At 48.9% G+C, this 21,470-nt stretch overlaps 1 protein-coding gene across 5 annotated transcripts in view; it reads left to right on the top strand.

Moving 5' to 3' along the window:
- Positions 1–21,470, top strand: part of LOC105685894 (neurogenic protein mastermind) — a 137,512-nt gene that overhangs the window by 47,589 nt on the left and 68,453 nt on the right. The gene's annotated exons all lie outside the window — the stretch shown is intronic.

The following is a 21,470-nucleotide window of genomic DNA, read 5'->3' as shown; positions in this document are numbered from 1 at the left end:
CAATATAAACTCGCCGGCGTGGCACGGAGGAGCGTATCCTTGCCAAGATTATATGTATAATATACACGGCAGCTTGTTTCGTAAGTTTTGCAGACGCTATGAAAAATCCTGTACGACAGTGGAGCGAGAGGAGAACAAAAAAATAAAAATGGATTCCGTGCAGTCGGCGATGATTTGGAACGAGGGGGCTTGTTAGAGCGAGTTTTTCGAAATTTTTATTCGAAATTTGTTTTCCCATAATCGCGTCGCGAAGGATTCGGGGTTAATGCGAGGTGATGATGTATCGCGGTGGATAAGCGTAACGTTCTCTCTCCTGTAGCTTCAGCGTCGTCGCGACGTGTGGACGCCTTCAGTTTCAGCTAACGCCGGTTGTGCGTCCCTCGCGTGACATTAATTGGGAAGCGAATTAACGTCGGCAAACTTCACTACGGCTTACAAAGATAAAAAAGAGACGCTACTGGTCTGGGACGTATTTGTTAGCTAGCTTCTCTCGCTACGTGTACGATAAAAAACACATTTTTCTATTACCGCGCCTAATTGGGTAATGGTCACTTCCGCACTCCCCGATCCAGAGACGCGTAGATGTCGGCCGCGTATTCCGAACCTTTTTTCCCGTCGATATCAACGAGAGAATTTTCTTTCACCCCTTCTCTTTCTATTACCGTAAAATTAACGCACCTACGGCGAGAGCGCAATTTATTCAAAGGATAGCGGACGTGGTTCGATTCAGTTTCGCGGTATGTTATAAATAAAATTGACAAAATTATCTCATCTCCCGCAGCCTCCGGTGTACGTAAAGAGCCGCCGGGGGTTGCGCCAGCCGGTTTCGCTGCTGAGTTGCATATACGTTACAATTTGCATAATTCTACCGTCTAGCTATCTGTGAGGATTCTAATCGATCCGCAGATCCCACGCTATCGGACAGGGAAATCGTTTCTCTCCTGAATTTTACCGGCTTTCTGATGCTGCAACCTACATGATTACCGGCGAACCGTCCATCACCTGTTTACCGTTGGTACATATCTCGGAGCGAATAACACAAATCTCGGGAAAATTATTAGCCGCGGAATAAGCAAACAACGAAAATACGATCACGATCGGATCGATATTGATTTCGCGAGTACTCGTAATCCCGCGGAATGAATTACACCGAGGAGGCCTATCATTTTTACCGGCAATACGAGAAATCCGACGAACGAGAGAAAAAAAAAAAAGGGTAAAAAAGAAGAGGCGAACGGGGTGAGACCGGGAAGCGAGCGTTTCGGAGCAAACGTCGACGAGTTCGAAGCTATGCGTCGCGCCGCGTGGAAATTTTCATCCCAACACCGGAGCCTCGGAGGCCGGACTCCCTTTCATCACCGCGTTTGTCCTTTTCCCCGAACATTTATCCGCGTCGTCCCCCTCGTTCCGTTTTCCTCCGTCCACCTGCGACCGTATCGTAACACGTCAGAGTTTTCATTACCTCCGCGTCTTTCCGCAACGTCAAGTTTTCCTCACGCCGCCGCCCCACCACCTGCGCGTTGACGCGATATACAATCCACCGTAACGTGTGTTACTGCAGGTCAACTTTTCTCTGAGCCGCGCTTCGCTACGTTCGGAGCGGCGACGAGAAGAAGGCGGCGAGGAAAAGCCCCGAGCCGGCGTTACCCGGGGAAAACAATTGTCCCCGATTGGAAAGTGTAAGAACGTGATTCGCTCACATGTGTAGAAAATATAACACCTACCTACCGATTCACCCACCCACGGCGCGGGTACGGTACGTAATCAAGTAACAGAGGCGATACGGTGTTACTTCGGCACTCGTTTCAACGGCAACAACAAACTACGGCAGCTAGAATCGCACCTTCCATTTTTTCAAGAAATTAACGGCGTCATTCGCGCGACCCCGGTGGTACACCGGGAGGCGGAGTAATTGTTATTTTCTCGGTGGAAACGAGAGGTGCGCGCACAGAGAGTGAAAGAAACGTCTCAGGATTTTGGTGGGGCCATGCGAAAAATAACAGAGTTTTCCGGTCACCGAACCGTTACGGGTGTTGTACCGAATGCACGCCTACGATTCCCAGGATTTCCGATGGGAATCCGTTTCCTTCATATTTTTCTCTCCTTCGGCAAACGAAGAAACAGACGAAAAAATTATCTCCCTACCACCCAGTCGGCTTCGTAACTAGCGTTCAATTCGCAAGATCGAAGGGTTCATTTCATCCAAGGGTTATAACAGACCATTGAATCGAACGGTGGACGTTTTTACACCAGTGACTGACTTTTCGCATCGCTCGACAAACACGTCTAGTAGTTCGTCATTCGTTATTTTCTTTTTCCCTTTTTATCTCGTTTCGTTTTCAATTCTCGCGACGATCATCGAGTCCCGAGTCCGCAGGACCGCCCCGGGTCCTCGGTTCCTCGGCCCCCGGGGTCCGCTGCACTCGGTTACACGCTGTAACAGATTTTGCTCTCGGTCGTATCGTTAGCCGGTGAAAGTTGTATCGCCGTCTCAAGTGTAAAAGCGGTGTCATCGTACGGCGGTTGAACGCGCGGAGAGTCATTTCGCCGCGCGAATCGCCACAATGGAAACCTTCCTACATTATTTGACGTGGGAAAATAAAAAGAGAGTGCCCCCGTACAGAGGGGGAGAAAAAAAAAAGGATTCCATTTTTCGACGGCGAAAGGACGCGTGCAGTTCGACGGACTTTCGTGTCAGATTTTCATTCGCCCGTTCGTCGTGTTCCTTCTCTTTTATTTTCTTCCGGTTCGCGCGGGCACCGGTTCGTCGATTGGCTGCCGATATTGATGTCCCGGCGTTTTCGACCACGGTAAGCGACGCGTTGCATATCAAACGCCGCGAACGATGCACTTTTCCGCACCAGCTACGTCACAGAGCGGAGTGAGTGCGTAATGGTGTTCTTCAAATCGGGAAAACAATGAAACGTTCGTTCGAAAGGTTTATGGTTTTCTTCGTCTTTTGGTATCGAAGCGATTGACCGGCGTAACGGGAAATGCAAATTTGGCAAGCGCGATATTGACAGAACTTTAATCGTACATTCGAAACCAGGTTCTCGAGACGATTTAAGGATTAAGTACGATCTCTTTGGGGAAAATTTTTGGTCTTCGGAGGGCGAATTACTCGGCCATTTTATACGTCCGACCAAAGTCCAAGAGAATCGAGATCGAGTTGACGACAGTCTCGTATGACACGACCGCTTCCATTCCCATTGTATGTTAATTTCACTTGTATTCCACCGAATCTCTAAATGCTAATCGACCTTGCTTATAGTTATACTATTTACGGTATGAGTCGTCGTCGCGAAATGGAAGAAGGGCAAAATTAACCCGCTCTCCCTCCCCCGCGTCTCGCGGTCGTCGTTATCGGGCAATCATTTTCATTTTTCGTTATTCACTTGTAGCGTCCGCCGTTGAATCTGCTCGAATTTTTTTTTTTTTCTATTTTTTTTCTGTTTTTCTCCACTTGTGTAAGCGCGCGTTCGTCGTTAGCCTTACTTAGCTCATTACCTCTGACTCCGGATCTGATTCTCCGCTCAAAAACATCGTCAATGGACCGATGTAAGGCCGTGTGTCTCGTAAACGACGAGGACGAAAGGACCAAATAAAAAAAAAAGAGACGAAGAAATCATTCGTTCCACGAGACACGCAACACGTAGCCAGTTCGAGACTCCGCGAGGATCCGGACGTCGCTGTCGCACAAGGAACGATCGTCCGATCAACATATTACGACGTCCTTACGTCCGCTTCGCGTCACCCCGACGAGACCGTGCACTTCGTTCCGTCCAACGGAACGGATGCCGTCCGATGTCGAATTGACATTCGGTGCTCTTTTTTTTCCGAGGAACGCGTCGCGCGGGACGTCGGCCCCGCCACTTGAATGGGAAAAGTTGGCGGCTAAAAGGGCAGAAGTCGACGTACAGCTTCGAATATGATCCGACTCGGACGAGTTGACGGTACAATTAGCCTCTCGCCCGCCTCCCTCCTCATCCTCCGCATCCGCATCCTCGTCCTTTTCTCCCTTTTCCTTGGCGCGCTTCTTCTTCGGTTTTCTCCCGTTCCGCGGGCTCTCGCGGCTCAACTTTTCAACGAACGGCAATTCACAACGGTTGCCATACCTTCGTTCGTTCGTTCGATCAACAAGTGGCGAGAGTTTGCCGCCGCACACACTTCGAAATAACGCGCGTTGGCGTTTCGCTCTTCGTTTCGCATAGGCGAATAAATTGTCGTCGTATAATTCGCCTATGTACTCCGTGACCGATGACGTATGGAAATTTTGCAATGACGTGTTGTAGAGGATGAAAATAAAGAAACCGGATTAACCCCGACTCTTAAAAATATGGGATCGTTAAATTTACTTCGATCGATTCTGGTGTAAACTTTTATTTTACTGGGATCGAAAACAACTTCGTGCGGGTATTCCCTGCAAAAGTTTTCGCTCGATAGAGATGCTGGATTTTTCCCTCTCTATCTTTATCTCTCCGTCTCTTTTTCTTCGTGGATCTGCCGCTGTTTCGCGCTCTTACGATCGTATTATATACCTATACACCGTGGAGGTTGTAGCCTCAGGTCGCGACTGAGAGCGACCTGGGTGAGCCACTGCTAATTACTAATTAGCGATTATCTCCGGGGTATCTCTCCGCTGCTGCATTAGTTGTATATCTAGTTTTATTTCCTTTTATATACGTGTGCACTGCTTTATATCAGCTCGTTATAATCCAACAGATTTTATTTTCTTCCGTTTCGCTTAGTCTTATGTTTTTTTGTCATTTTTTTTTTACATCTAACAAAAACGTATGTAACGCTTATATCAAAAATGTGCAAGCGACTAATTCGAGGTTTTTTTGTTTTCACCTTTGTTTCAGGTAAGTCCAAACCGTCAACTACTCGCGTATTTCACCGCCAAATACGAACTAGCTAGCTTCCGTACAAAGTTCGACAAACTTTCGAAAAAAAATAATTCTCAACCCTCGGGGTGACAACTTCGCACGAGTCGCGAAGCTCCGAACGGTAAGTATACGTGCATAAATCGATACCTTCGTCGTCGTCGTCGTCGTCGTACGCACTTTTATTCGACCGTATGTACACCTGTGTTCGTTCATTCTTTATTTAAACTCATATGTATATATATGCAGCGTTTTTTTTTTTTTTGGTTTTCTTCTTTGTTTTCTTCTTTTCCATTTTTTACATTTATCAAAAGACACGAGACGTCTCTCATTCGTACGGCGGTGCCTCGTTACGCGTATAATTGGTTGGATATGCGTCGACCACATTTGCGTACACGTACACCTCGAGGGTAACTACATATCAGGCATATAACTAGGTACCTACGCGTATGCTGCATGGATCGTATACGAGTACGTACATACCTGTGCGCGAGGTACACACACAGGTAGATACGTCGGGGGACAGTGGTCGTTGTTGGTCGGTGAGAACTCGAATGTATAAAGGAATCGGGTGTGCATTACACGCACGTACTACACAAATACGTAACGCGTACCACCGTACGCGGCTACCGCGCCATGTAACGTACAGCAGAGGCGAGGGAGGGCAATGTTTGCTCCACGGTGGTAATAGGTACGTTACCGTATTCCCCGGTAATATACAACTCCTGTTCGCCATACCGGTAACACTCCTCTGATTTATGGACGGAACGGCAGTCCACGTCTTCTTCGTGCCGCCGCCGCCGCCGCCGCCGCTGTTGCTTCGTCCTCCATGACCCGGCTAGACGCGCTCCGGGATATTATTGTCGACGCCGCTAAGTGTGAATGACTGCAGGTCCTGCGTCGAAACGCAGTTTTTGGATTCAGATGATGTTTTTTGAAAATCGATCGACCTTCTCGAAAATTGTAGTCTTTTTTTTTTTTCTTATTTTTTTCTCACACGTCGCGCTACCGAGAGAGCTCGAGGGATACTCGGAACATTTTGACGCAGGATATTGCGAAAATTCAAACGATATAAATATCCCGTGGAATATAATGGGCGGGAGATGCGGGGGAGGAGAAGACGATAAAAAAAACAAATCTTCGTCGAATCGAGGCGAACGAAAGCTCGCTGAGGTAAGATTTGTGATTTGCTCAAAGCGAGCTCATCCCGCTGGAAACTTATACAACTTTTACGTACAATCGAAGATCAAAGCTTTATCCTCTCTGGGATGAAGGTGATTGATTGTATCTTGTATGTATACGTTCGCAACGATTTTTTCTTTCTTTCTTTTTTTTTTTCTCTTCCATTTCATTCGCGTATTACGTAAACTGTACGACGGCGAGAAGAATTTTTGTCGCCAAAGACCGGCCGAACGATGTGTAACATCGGTATTCTCAAAGATGAAAAGGAACGCGGAAACGCGATCGATTTTTTCCAAACGAAAAATAATTTTCGACGAATCCGTCGCGTTTTCTGGACGAAAAATAGCGAAAGTTTTCTGTAAATTTTTACCATCGTCTCGATTCGGGGCCACGAAGTGTAAGGCGCAAAACGTCGTTGAGGTATATCGACGTACGGCGAACCATCGATTCGACGGTTCGTAGCTCCCGCGTCGCCGTCTGTGTTTGTACTTTCAATTCTCTTAGCCTTACGCGATCCGGTCACGCGAACCTCGTAGTGGCGAGCGGCGGCTGATGGCTTTCGAGGGCGAAACTGGGGTGGCCGATGAACGGGCGGAAAGAAAATAGATTCTCCTAATACACCGTGTAATATGAATTACACAACTATTATCGCGGTATGATTTGTACGCCCTGCGGCCACTGCGCGGTAAATATCGAATACGTGAAAGCTCCGCCTCTAGAAAAAAAAAAAACGTTTGCACAGCTACCCCCGCTCGCTTTTCCAGCTTCCAGAGCTCCTCCTTCTATGTCTCGATCAAAGCAAACGGAGGCAAAAAAAAAAAAAAAAAGAATCCCCCGATTTATCGGCGCGTATTCGTACGTAGGTACAGCTGAATTTGCGAGGAATCTGCGTCCGCGGCACCGCGCGATCGACTCTTTGACCCTGCGGCGTGTATCGAGCACCGGGGTAGAAAAAGGGATGGATCGACCGAGTTACGCGCGCTTCGATGTCGTCGACGGTTTTCTGCTTCCGATTATTTCTTCATATTCCCGCGCCTCCTACCCCCACGGCGATCATCCGAAGGGTGACCCTGGAATTAGGTTATAAATTCGATCGCGAGGAGGAAACGGACCGTTAGCGTTGCATAATTATTATCTGCAGGATCGGAAGATAGAGAGAGCGAGAGAGAGGGGTGAGGGGGGGAGAGGGAGGAGGAGGAACGCGAAGATGGGGAAACGGTGGAGCTAAACGGTATCGACGGTTTTAGCTCCTGCCATGCGGCAAACTCCCGGCGTTTCGACGCGAGGACGCGGCGTTAGTTTGCGGAAGGGAACGGGGACGGCTGATCCCTCGCGTAACGAAACCTCTTCCTACGGCTGGCTCTTTCTCCTTTCGTTCGCGTGTACGAACTATACGCTACCCTCTGCCATCGCCGACACCACCACCACCACCACTACCTCCGCCTCCACCTCCACTCGGCTCGGCTCAGCTCACTCTCCACACTCTTCAGACAGCCGCGGGCGACTTCCGAATAGAGTATTGATTCCGTATAAAAGCTTATGTAAACTCGCACCGTCGCTGCACCGGGCTCTTTGCCCCCAAAATGTCCCGAGCTCACGCTACACGCGAGATACACGAGCGACCTCGAACCCCCGCGCTAATTGTTACCTCATTCCCGTTTATTCTACTTTACTATTGTTTGTACGATACGACCGGTCACGCACCCCCGATCGCCGAAGGGGAAAGGAAAGAATTTCGCATCCGCGTACGTTCGACGAAAACATTTCGTCCGTAATACGTCTCACTTAGAATTTGCGAAGTCGATGTCTGACCTCCTTTTCATATTCGGTTTGATTTATTTTCTCCAAGGTCGGCGTCGCGTTGGTGAAAAAGGGTGGATCGAGCGGAGGGTAGTGAATTTTTCTTACATAGGTGGATCAGGGGGTGGGGGGCACTTCGAGGCACTTTGGGGCCGAACGCGATTACCAAGTTTCCGATACTTCGGGTACGTCGCGTCGGGTCGTCAAGGTAGTGCGCAGAGCGCGGCGGGGGGCGATTGAAGTGGACGGTGGGCGAGTAGTGGCCCCCACCCGCCCCCCTCGGCTATTTCCCCGTAGTTGGAAAAGGCAACTGCGAACACCCACGAACACTCGTCCCACGTATTGTAAAATGTGCAGGCAGCTCTTGCTTTATTTAAACAGTTCCGCGCTCCTTTTTTCCATTCCTTAGCTAGTTCGCGGTAAAAGTTTCACCGACAAACTCTCGGCCGAGTCTTTTTCATTCGAAAATAATCTCACGTCAAAGATTTTGTAATCGACAAGATTCGGAGGTGGGACACAAGTATACCGAGGCTATTTCACCCGGTGTGACGTGCGAGGCTTTAGAGGACAGTTTATTTCGTTGCGGAACGTAAAAGGTTCGGCGAAGCCGACACCCCTGGCTCCCCGGGGGAAACGAGAAACTGGGGAAACTGGGAAACGGGGAAACGGGAAACGGTAAGGCGGAAGGAATCCTGGGTTAGAAAGAGGAGATACCCGTAGAGGTGAGGAGGGGGAGGGGCTGCTGCCAGGCAATCTGTCCGCTAAGCCGGTCCTTATTACCTCGCCGCCATTGCCACCTTCGCCTTCACTCGGGTGGTTCCTCTGCCATTCCCGAAAGCCACGTGAAAATATCTTACCTATGTATCTCTCCGGGGTTCTTTTTCTCCCGCGCCGTGCCGCGTCTCCTTCACTCCTTCGGGATATTTCGCTATCAACGCGCGGGAGTGTTCAACCCCCGCGCAACGCCACCCCTGAGGACTTTTCTCGCGGTGGTCCAACGTCGACTCGAAAAGGACGAAAGAAGCCCGGAAAAAAATAAACTCCAATCATCATTTTCAGTTCATTTTTCAATCGATATTTTTCTACAAGGATTCGTTCAGGTTTTGCGCGAAAAATTTTCAGGAGATCGTTGACCCTCGGGGGTCGTTGTTCGAGGGAGAGCCTGTGGGAAGAAAATAAGGGATGGAAAAAAGCTGGAGGAGAATTTTTCGCTCGGTATTATTTAGCCGGGTGAAAATTTAAAATTCCATCATCGCCGCGGCTGACCTCTGACCTGATTTTTTTGTTTTCCTCGGTTACTCGAGGCGCGGGGTCGGTGACTCGGTAGCTTCCTCGCGAAATGAAAAACTCCGGGTGCACGAAGTCACGGGCGATTCGAGCGACGCGATATCGCGAGGCGCCTGGCGGACTCCGTGCCCTTCCAGAGCCCTCCGAGTCGTACCTACTTTTATTCACCTTCCAAGGGAGCCGCGTTATTGACCGTTACACCGTACAGCACGGGGTAGCAGATCTTGTTTGTCACTCGACGCTTCCCGGCTCGCTCATGTACGGGGCGAATTTCACTTCCGGTTAAGCGAACCGAACCCCTAGAATTTCCAGGAATAGTAGGGAAAAGCGAAATCCGATCGCACCTCACGTTCGGATGTGACGAAATTTTTATAATCGCTATCCGTACAGAGTAACCGTTTCGCTCGGGGTCACGTGCACAATGTTATCCAACGAAAGGTAACCTTCTACCGCCGCAAAATCAAAAAAAAAAACTTCGTATAACCGGGAGAAACGGCCGGAGGTTCGAAGGAACGTGGCGCAGGTATCCCGGAGGAAGAAGGAGGTTTAATCCTCGGTTGAGATTAAAACGTACCGTGGACTCGGCCGAAGATTGGGTGTTCGATAAAGTGTGCTCGACACGGTGCAAAACACGTGTTACCCGCCCCTTCTTGTCCGATGGCATGCCCAACCGCTCCGCTGACACTGTCCGAGTTAACTCACCTTATATACGGCGAGGCCCTTTCCTCGCTACCGCCGAAGAATGTAGGCGACTGGTGTTCCGTCGCTTGACATCGGTTTGAATGGAAAAAGAAACGAACGAATTATTCACGGTTTTCGTATATTTTCAATCGTCCATTTTTTTTTTTTTTTTTTTTTTTTTCTTTGGGAAAAGAGAGGAAAATATACAGAAGAATGAAATGTCTTCGTTTGATTTCGCTTCGCTCGCGGTACATGTCCCTGGAAATGGGTCGGTTGTCTAACTACGCGCGGTTATCGCAACGGCGAAGTCTCTCTTTTGGACGCTTTGCTTTCGGACTATACGTCGCGTTTAAAGAAGGAAGTAGGTTTGTACAGCCGCTGCGAGACGAGGGCACAACTTGAATGTGGTGGCGACGTTTATACGCGCATACACACCTCTGTGTCCTACCATGGTACATATAACTTATATATACCCAAGTTGAAAGAGATCTTCGTTAGCGTGGATTTTTTAATTAATTTATTACTGTGAAGTCACGAGAGAGCTGGTAGCGAACGTAAAGAGTTGGGTACAGCGCTCGCACCTTTCTATGGATGCAGCGAGCGCCATTTTTACGTATTTTTCTTCTTCTTCTTCTTTTTTTTGTTCCTTCATTCTTTACCGCGGCAGTGTGGCGAAAAAAGGTTTCTCGAGAATTATTACCGTAAAGTTTTTTTTTTTTTCTCTCTTTTTTTTATGTTCAATTTTTTTCTTCATTTCATTCCCATACCTCGTCTTATCTATCTTGCATAAAGAATAATCGCGGGTCGAGTTATTTATTGGCATAAGATCCACTTCGTTGTTTCTTTTTTCTCGGATTACATTATCATATTTTTTTTTTGTTTTTTTTTTGCTCGTCGCTTGTCCCGCGTTCCCATCCCTCCATCCGAAATTTGATCGAAACTCCGCATCAATTCCCGTCCACTTCTGACCGGAAGAAAGGTTGCTTCGGTTGAAACGAACGACGCCCGCTATGACAAATACTCGCTTGCGTTCGGATCCTCGGATAGTTTTTCTATGCTTATTTCATTTTATTTTATTTTTTTTTTTCCATCCTTCGCTTCCTTCCTCGGTCCAGATTCTCTTCCTCCCTCTACACTCCTCTCCACCTCTGGTCTGACTTTCCTCTCCGCGGCTACCGAGCGATAAGAATGTTTGTGATCGGTGTGATTTATTTTTTTCACTTTCTACAAAGCTGCCCCTTGAACTTGCGAGGGTGATAACTTCGCCCCGCAATCAGCTGAGGTATAACACCCGTCGCCCGGGCAAAAAAACGAAAAATAAAAAAACAAAAAACGAGAAAGAAAACAAAACTTTCAGCACAGTTTTTTTTCTTCTTTTGCGTTCCTTTCTCTAAGCGGTGAAAAGGATAAGATAAATCTAACGTCTGGCGACGTTAGATTTATTTAAATTCTCATAACCAAATCGTTATAGATTCGCCTTGATAATTCCGGCATACATGTACTACCCCCTGATATTCCGGTAATCCTTTTATATTCAATTTCACGTCTAGTGAATAATTCGCGTAGAAGGTGGGCGCAGGTAGCTGGTGGGCATACGTAAGGTAGGTAGGTAGGTGGATAGGTAGGTAGGTAGACGATGTGGCTCGAAGCGGCGTCGAGTCGCATCTACCTATACGTATACGTTTTCCGTAGCGCTTGCGCCGTGACGTGAAAGCTCGGTTTCTCGCCATTGAAATTCTCCCTCTACAACGCGGCAACGATCCTCTACGGATGACAAAAAACCATCCGAAAGCAGCGCGTCACGGCCCCCCGTGCACGACTAGCTGATACCTGCACCGCGCCACTCGGGGCTCCCGCAAAACCCCCTCGGGTATTCAAAAGTTGTTCCCAAAACCAAAGTCAAAGAGGCTCGAACTTGAGCGTAAAATCACCTCGTCATCCCCGTCCAACTTTTCACGACGAAAATTCATCGCCTGAAATTCTCCGCCTCTCGCAGTTACTACGCCGGTGGAGAATCCGCGACGTTGGATCCGCTGTGATCGAGGAACGTCGTCGTCGTCGCCGCCGCATCGCACGCCTACTTACGATCAATTTCAGCGAGCCGCGAAGCTCCGGGGCGAAACGGCGCGAAAGGTCGAGCGAGTCGTAAGTCGGATTCGATATAACGAACTTGGTCACACTTGGCGGGTAGGTGGACGGGTAGGTGAAATATAAGGTACAGCGGTGGGTATAGCGTACAAGGGTAGGTGTAACGCGGCTGCTGCCAACCAGCCTCCACCCTCCAGGGTAAGTCTTCCGGGCGACTATAGGATTCGGCTGTTACGTCAGGGCGATCGATATCCCGGGAGACCAAATAGTAAACAGCCGGTTGGTCAGGACGCTCGTGGAGGGGGATGACGCCCTGGGGGACGCAGCGACGGATACGACGAACGACGACTGCGTCGGTTACGTCGAGCCAACGTATAACGGAATACCGAATACCTACGAAGGTGAGGGGATGAGAGAGAGAGAGAGAGAGAGAGAGAGAGAGAGAGAGAGAGAGAGAGAGGGAAAGAGTTTGCGTGCCCTTTGGAATTCGGATGGACTGAACGAACGAACGGACTTGCGAACAATTTCTCCAACGCGTCTGCCGACGTCTTCCGCTTCCGGTAAATCCGAAAGTTTCGCGAATCGGCGAAAATCGAAACGAGCCGATTATTTGTGTGAAAAACTTTTTTTTTTTGTTTTACTTTCTAACGGAGGGTCGTAATGATTAACCTTCGTTCAGGGGGAGAGAGAGCTTTTTCCAATTTTTTTTTTTTTGTAACACTCCTTCCGGGACACCGATATCTTTTGATTGAAACAATTTTAGTCTCAGGGGTTTTACCGACCGACACAATTATCGTATCCCTTCGAAGATTCGAGGCGTATATATATATAATACAAAGTCGGTGGAAATCCTGACCCCTGAAATCGCGCGGCGAGCGACGGCGATAAATCAAAAATCGGGCATTAACGATAATCAAGACGGAAAAGCCGGAGGATGAGGCGAAAAGGGAGGGGAGAGAGATGGAGGAGAGAGAGAGATGGAAAAGAAAAAAGAAAAAAAGAAGAAAAAAAAAGTAGCCCCGTGGGAAATGCTGCGGAAAGCATATAGCCGCGTCGCCCCGTGTAATAGAACAAAGCAACCTGATAGGGGAGAGAACGACTGTGTACGGTATAAGCGTGAATGAAGGAGGCGAGTAGCGCGCCGCGGCGGCAACGACAACGACGAGGGCGGACAACCCTCTGAAATATATTCCCGTCCAGCGTCAAACTCCGGGTCTCCGAGAGGAGACATCTTCCTTCTCCCACCCTTGACGCTTTTCATCTTCTCACTCTCCGCGGCGTACACTACCTACTTCGATGGCGGCCCTTCCGCACCCCTCCCCCCCCCCCCATCGCCCTCCCCCTCCGGGTGCGGAAAAGAGCGAAAGAGAACTCTGAAGAGGATATGGAAGAGACGGGAAAGCGGATAATCTTGGTGCATTTGCGGACAGCGTAGGTATAACGTTGCACACAGAGAGGAAGGGTTAGAGGCGACGAGAGGGAGGGAGGAATATAACCGTGCGATAGCTGAGGTAACAGGAAAACGTTCGAGGAAGTAGGTATACTACACATCCAACCGTGGTGGGGGATGGAATGTCGGGGGCTATGGTACCAAGTGGCAGAGGGGAAGTAGAAAAGACGGAGGGAGAGACAGAGAGAGAGAGAGGGAGGAGAAGAAGAGGGAGACGGACAACCGAGTAGCCTGAATAACTCCGAGCGGACGAGAGGGAGAGAGAGGATTGATCCCGAGAAAACTTATAAGAAGGACAACCGCGACTCCGGATCCTCCGCTGCGGTAACGCGAGAAAATAAGTCGGGTCAAACCTCCGCGCAGCTTGCCGTGGAACTCTTCATCTTTTGTACACTTTTAACCGATCATACGACAGATTTTTCATCCACTTCACCGTGGAATCGGTGTACGGTAAAATTCGGGTATGGTGTAGAAACGAGAGACGGAAAGCGTTATTATCCGAAAGCAGCTCTGTTTAGTCTTCCGCTTTTTTTTTGCGTCTCTCTTTCTTTCGCCCGTGGTTTCCCCCTGCGCTTTACCACTTAAGAGTAAACACTCCTACGCCATTGGGTGCACAGAGGGAATGCGAGGTGATGTCAGAGGTTCTCAAATACCTCGGGGATAACCTTCGGAATCTCCGACCTGGGTCAGCCGCGTCACGTGGTATTATATTATACGTTGCGTCGCGTCGCCGACGCTTTCTCCGTTTCGGTCGGGGGGGAGGGGGGGGGGGGGGGGGGCGTAAAGAGGAAAACTGTGTTTCCGATCGTAGCGTCGGGACGATCTCTCGGTCTCTTAGCCCTCGCGACTTTTCTTCACCCTCGCAGAAGGCGAATTTTCCGTACGGCGTACGCGTGATCGCGCCGCTGCAGACCGTAGGTACCGCTGCCGCTCCGAGCTCGTCTAACATCCGAGTGTTTTCTCCCCCGCATTTCGCTTCGCTTGGCCCGCTAGTCACTTCCAGTTAATATCTGTATCCCCCTCTATCGCTTCCACTTCCTCGTCTTCGTCTTCATCTTCTTCTTCTTCCTACTCCTACTCCTGCTACTCCTCGCGAAGGTCTCGTACCGACTACGCCAGCCTCGCTCACTCTTCCCATTTCTCTTCTCCCCCCCCCCCCCCTTCCCGTGGCTCCTATACTTTCGCACTATATATATCCCTCTATCTCCACACCTCCGCTTAATAATACACACCAGACAGACTCCCATCCGGCACACCGAGAGCAACGACGTCGCAAGAAGAACCACGAGCAACAGCGGAGGCAAAAGCTGGCTCGCTGCTTCTCCGCCGTGGAGGTGTATAGAGAGGAGAGGGCCCCCTGCACCAGCAGCGGCAGTAGCAGCGGCAGTAGCAGCGGCATGGGCATACCAGTTTATTGATCTTCTTTCCCAACGTCGACGAGTTTCAACCCGAATTTTCCACCATTTTATGCAAGGCTCCGGACTCCGGCACCTGCACGCGACATCTGTTCTACTCTCCGCTCGCCGCTGTACACGCTGCTGCTGCTGCTGCTGCCGCTGCTGCTGCTCCTCCTTTGCTCGCGTCAATGAGACGCGCCATTAATTTCGCGCTTTCATACAGTCGGAACTTTGCGCAAACTTCCATTCCCGCGAATCCTTACCTACACCTACCGGTTAAGAAGAGGAGGGAAGAAAAAAAAATTGGGGGGGGGGAACGGGATCGCTTTCCTCGCCCTCGTACCCTTCGATTATATTTCTCTAGATCTTTGTCGGCGTCTCCGTCGCCGCGATTATCGTCGATCGATCTGGAGGTAAAGTAGTCGGAAGGATCCAAGGACTCTCGCGAGCTGCGGGAATCGCTCGAAGATGGAAAAACGAATAAACGTAACGAGAACTATGAGCGCGGGGGTCGTCGATAGAGCGAGGTCATTGATTTTCCCCACATATTCCAAACCAGCGTGGCGATGTGTATACGAATTTCTCAATGGGCCAGTCATTTTTATTGCTGTATTGTTTTACGCTAACGTCTCGTGTGACGCATCATCGTTTCAATCTGTACACATACGGAGATATATATATATGTGTGTGTGTTTTTTTTCCGGTTAACATTTATCTCTACTCGACTATGTGCCGAGTGTCAAAGTGCGCGGAACTCGCAATCAGCTGTTTTCAAGAGGTGTTTGACATTTTATCGTCATTGACATCCGCATGACTTTCTTCTTTTTCTTCTCGGATAGATTTCGTGAATTATTATGTTAGTACGCGACGTATGTATGTGTACAGTTCACGTCGCAATCCTTCCTTTTTTTCATTTTTACAAACCTCTTCTCTTTCTCTCCCCATACTTTTGCAACGCCTATAGGAAATGTATACATATAACGAACATCGTACGGTGGACGATAACTTTATCGCGTTATACTTTCGACGATTTTAATCAATCGCGTTAACGAGCTATACCAAGTTTAATAAACTCATCTCGATATACGCGGCTCTCCTCATTTTCTCGGTACTTTTTTCTCACTCCTTCTCCGCCGGAGCAAAAACAAATACCTATACCTACTTTCTCGAAGGAGACGGAGAAAAAAAAGTTTGAAAAAAAGTAAGAAGGAAAGAAAGAAAGAATGAAAGAAAGAAATACTGCCTGTACACTCGTTCGGTGTGGAAGTGCACGACGTATAACTTAACCGCTTTAAAAACCAACCTCTGATGAGTTTTATTTATAATAAACCCCGTAATTTACGAGCTCGCGTCCGTCGAGTTAAGATAAAGAAACCCTCTCGGTGTTCGTCGCGTACGTCTGCGATGCGTGTGCAACGCGTCGCTCGCGTCGCACTTTTAAAAATGCTCTCGAACTTCAGAGCACCATGTGACCACATGCATGCGTAGCGAGCGAATCGAACTTTTTCGCCATCTTACAGCGAGATCCTCGCGAGAGACGCAGGAATAATTTCCAGCGTATTTACAAAAAAAAAAAAACAAAAAAAAACAAAAAAAAACCTGGGAAAATGAAAAACTGCACCATTCGAGTAATCGTGACAGCGGCGGAATCGACGACATCTGACCCCAGTCAGTTCGAAGGGGAAAATAGCGAAACTAGCGTTGCGCTCAGCTTTGGAATTTGATCGTAAAAATTTAACTCGCCAATTACCGGTTGCAACGTTGTACAGGTATACGTATAGGTAGCCGCGCATTCGGCGAACGTGGATCGCCGTTACCACGTAGATACCCGCTACTGTTTCTGCCGAAGCTGATAAATTACAGATATTGGAACGTCCCTATGTTTGTCGATGACCGTTTTGCTCCCATTGCTTTTCCGCTAATCACTGGACGTGTAACGTGTAGAGAAACGATCGAAGGTTGTGTGTACTCTACGCTTAGTTCGCGTGAAATTCCGCCGATCGCATCGGAACGGGATGCACAGGAAAAGTACGAGGGGATGAGAATTGAGTTGCACGAATCTGTCCGATCTGGATTCCAGATGATCCATCGCCGCGAACTTTACGATTATCAATGACGTGAGTCAAGCATGCGTGCGGGATTTTCTCGAAATTCTTCATTTCCGTTCATCTTTTTCCAATTTTTGTCATTTTAATTCTACCAAGGAGGAAACCAGGGTGGAAACCAGGGTGGAAACTTATATCCTTTTGAGTTTTTACAACTTTCGTTTTTGCATTTTTCGAAAAATATGGAAACGAAATACGCGTCTTCAATATCCAGCTCGTTTCGATTATCCGAGCTGTTTGTACGTGCGTGATATAAAGTTCCAGATGTACAAAAGAGGCGAAAAATGTCAGAATGAAAATGTCGAGAAAACGAAGAGAAAAATGGCGTATGAAGAACCTGCATAATAGAAGAGCAGTGTGTAATACAGCGTAGGTAGAAAGGGGGGAAAAAGGAAAATTGAGAAGTGAGAAGTGGAAAATTGAGGGCTGAAGTTGGAGAGACGTATGTATTCTAAGGTCCGGGTACGCAGTCGAGGTGGAAGGTGAAAATCGGAGGTGGCGGTCAGTGACGTAGGTAGTTTTTGAGCGTAGGTGGTGTACACGCGCAACGATATTTATAAGGTACATATACATATATTTTCAACCTTACCAACTCTCTCGTTAGAGTTTTAATTAAAAAACCTCTACCTTCCCGGCTCATGTCCCGCGGGAGTTTAATAATACATATTTTAGCAATGGTTAGCGGTACGAACACCTACAACCACGTAATACGAAATTTCATATCTCGTTACGATTTTAAATCGGAAATACGAACGTCGCCCGACTTTGGTGTCAAAAACTGGAAAATTGGGAAAAAAAAAATACCAAAATAACGAATTGCCACCGTTCGTTACGAAATGACGTACCGAAATCGATCGTTGCGTTTTTTTCTTTTTACTTTTTCCTTCCATCGGACCGTCCAGATGACGTACTTGGACAAATTATATCCGAGCCAACATCTTGAGATGATATTCGTTACGCCACGATTTGTCGGATATTTTCAGAGACAATTAAACGTGTTTCGCTTCGTTACGTCACGTGACGATTCACGTGCTGGGCCGATCATTCGCATCTACTTTAACGATTATGCGCCCCCATAGCTTCGCCACGTTCTCGAGACTTGTGTCAACTTATTTCCCGAGGATCGACGCGATGTTCGAAATTATTTCCCCCCCGAGAAAGTAGGCTCCGAATCGTCTCCAAAAGTCAGACGAACATCGCAGGTCGAACGGAGCGATCGGTACCACTTGAAGTGGGAATTGAAATTGCAACTGGGCATTTTCCGAATCGATATATATACGACGATGCCGTGGTGATAAAAACGAGCGGTAGATAAGAAAAGAAAAATAGGTGATACAAAAACAAATAATCAAATGAATAACGACGATCCGGTTTTTTTTTTTTTTTTTCGAGACCTTGAGCGCTTAATAGGTGGACTCGTATTGCGATACATTAATTCGGCGGTTTGACTGCAGCGGTACAACATACGGCAGCCTGTTAACTTGGTCTCGCTCGAGTAGAGCAACGTATTTAACAGACGGAGCTATAAAAAGTATACCACGTCCGTAAATAACTACCGTTGCTCTGTCAACGCGAGTCTGCTGAGCGACCACCGCGTCTTTTTGCAGCCTGTATACCAAAAGCGACTCGGCGAAACGATACGCGCAGGCTACGCTACACACTCGTATGTAAAGAAGTTTTAGAAAAATTGCGCTCTTGTGTTCGATCGGCACAATTATTCGATCGAACGAGTCACGTTCCGTAACGTATGTAGGTATATATCGATTACCCGTCAAGTGTTTCGACTTTCCATACTTCTGTTTTTTTTTTTTTTTCTGCGTTTCATCCGCTGTGCCTACCGAGTCGTTCTCTACCACCGGACAAGCGCGAGGAGTCCGTCAGACTCGGGGGTAGGTAATGCTGAATACGATCGATCCTCTCTTTGTTTAAATATTTGATGAAAATACGCGTTATGCGCCCGATACTTTCTGTACACACGCGGAGAGCTTACGTGCCGAAGGGGTAGCTCCTAGGACGATGTCCACCCGTACGTCTGGTCGTCTCAGTTACTCGTCCATTGATGGATAAGAGTAATTCGAGTTTAACCGCTTCGGTAACATCTGTACGGACCGCATGGTCTAAGCTCTACTTAACGATGAGCCCATTCGACGGACTTCTATTTTCAATCCGTCGAGGAGTCGTATGTATGTCCAATTGAGACGATCGTCGATTAAAAGTTACAATTAGAATCTCGAAACGACGATAGTCGAGCGTTACAGATGGGGGCGGGGGGGGGGGGGCACTCGACGACGCGAGATGTACGTCGATAACGATGACACGTATAATCGTCCTCGAATCATCGTCCGTTATTACAATGGGGGATGATCCTCGTATCTCTGTAAGCACATGCGTACGGGAACAGTGTTGACAGCTGTCAAAATTCCTCGAGCTACTCGCGTGCGTTTACCTCAGGCTGCAGCTACGTATCGTTACGCCGCGGCTTCTGGTCGACCACAGAAGAGGCTTTTGTGCCCACGAGTACGCGTTAGCCTCGCATCTACACGCGACGTTACTCCCACACAACGAGGCCGTACGGTCGCAGCCTCGACGCTGAAAACGATGAGACGACGATGACTGTAAACGGGGTAGGCGTCACGGCGCTGGCGCATCGTGAGGGACGCGCATGCTTACGATAAAGTGGCAAGCGCGAACGACCGACCGACCGAGCGGCGGCGGTGCAGCTTATTTTCTAACCGCGCGTAAAACTGGGCGAGGAACGGAGAGGAACGTCGCGAGGCGCGGAGAAATGAAGATAAAGTGAGACGGACGGACGGGACGCGCGGACGACCACGGCGAAGGAGATACGGACTCCTAAAAAAGAGCGAGAGGGAGAGTGTCGGAGTCGGGGGGGGGGGGAGAGATCGGAGAGGGGTCGGGATCCGGATCGCCGTGGCGGCACATCGGTCGGTGTAACGGGTACAGTGGCTGCGTTGTGCCTCGACTGCGGTCGGAATGGAACCGAAAAGGATCCCGTCCGAGGTGGCGGAGGGGTGCGGAACGGACGGACGGCGAGGGAGGTCGTTGGAGGGGTTGTAGGTTGCGGAAAAGGGAGGGGGGAAGGGGGAGGGGTGCCGGGGCGGGGCGGGGGGGAGAGGACTGTGGCTGGCGCGCGCCTGTGGGCCTCGCTCGATGAAATCGATCAGACGGTCGTGAGAGCGACGGTACGCCGTTGTGACGTATACAGAGTAGACGAGTAAGACTATAGGGTATACCGTACGCGACGTCGACGCGCCGAACGAGAACCACCGTCATCACCGTCGCCGCCGCACCGCCGACACCGATGGAAACTCGGAGATTCCGTAGTATGTCCCACCTATAGTCGAAATTGAACGGAGTAGAATGTATACAACCGGCTAATAGCTACGGATCGTAACCGTTAAATGTTTTATCGCAAATCAAGACGCTGCATTTTCATCTTTTAACCGAAACCCAGGGCTTCTCATTTACCTCTGGTTTTGGTTTGAAAAAATTTCCTTCCTCTCTCCCTCCACTCTCTGCTCGCAAACGAAACGGTCCTGCGTCAACGCGGAACGTGGTACGATAATGTCACGTGTATCCGATGACGTCGAACAATTGTTTCGATCAAGTTGGGATAATGGACAACGCGTTGCACAAAGTACACCGTGTCCCTTTCTCGGATTCCAGACGCCTCTGTGTCAGAAGTGGGAAATGTTTCTCTTCGAAAAACGTTACACGCCCGTGCTCCGCGCGATTATCGGCCACCCCAGATAGCCCGGATTATACGTGGTGACACGGCTGAACGCCCGTACACTCCTACTCTCTCCAGTCGGTTAGGGTCTCGGTATTTTCGAACGTTGGGAACCACTGAGGGATTTGTAGTCTCGGTGCTTCTACTCCTATCCGAGCCGTAACAGCGGCGGCACCAACGACAGCGGGACAGATGCGTAGCCGACTGGCTGGATGGAAAGCTGGATGGGACGGTTGGGAGGCTACAGATGGATGGTGTACCCGTCCCCACAGTACCACGATACCGTGAAACACAACGATGACGTAACGTCGTTGTGTTGGTGACGTCGGTCGAAACGATTGTGTACGTGAGCCAGCCGGTGCGCCAGCGCCTGCTACGTAGGTATATCGCGAGAAAGTAGCTTTTTCAGGGTATACACGGTTCAGAACTTGGTTAAAATTTCAGAGTTAGTTGGTACGACGTTTGAATAGGTTTGTCAAATTTTTTCGATCTCCGTCGAATTTCCATGCGCTCGGTAAAAGTGTGTACGCGCTCTGCGGTGGTACGTTTCGTGCGCAGCGGAACAATATCGGTATAGGTATAGATGGAGAACATCGGGGAACGTCGCGCGTCGTGGGGCGACGGATTCCCACGGTTTTACAAAAAATCCTCTATCTCTCTCTCTCTCTCTTTCTCTCTTCTTATTTTCTACTCCTACAACGTCGAGTGTACAATACGTATACGTATGTACCAACTGAAACCAACGGGGGTTAATTACCGAGGAGAATTTCCTTCGGCGTACGTTCGCCACCGGTTTAACTAAACCGGACATTGAACTCGCCTCCCTTAATCCTGCGCCGCCTCTATAAG

Source organism: Athalia rosae, chromosome 5 (genome assembly GCF_917208135.1).
Source record: "Athalia rosae chromosome 5, iyAthRosa1.1, whole genome shotgun sequence".
Lineage (NCBI taxonomy): Eukaryota > Metazoa > Arthropoda > Insecta > Hymenoptera > Athaliidae > Athalia > Athalia rosae.
This window is presented reverse-complemented; position numbering and strand designations above follow the sequence as displayed.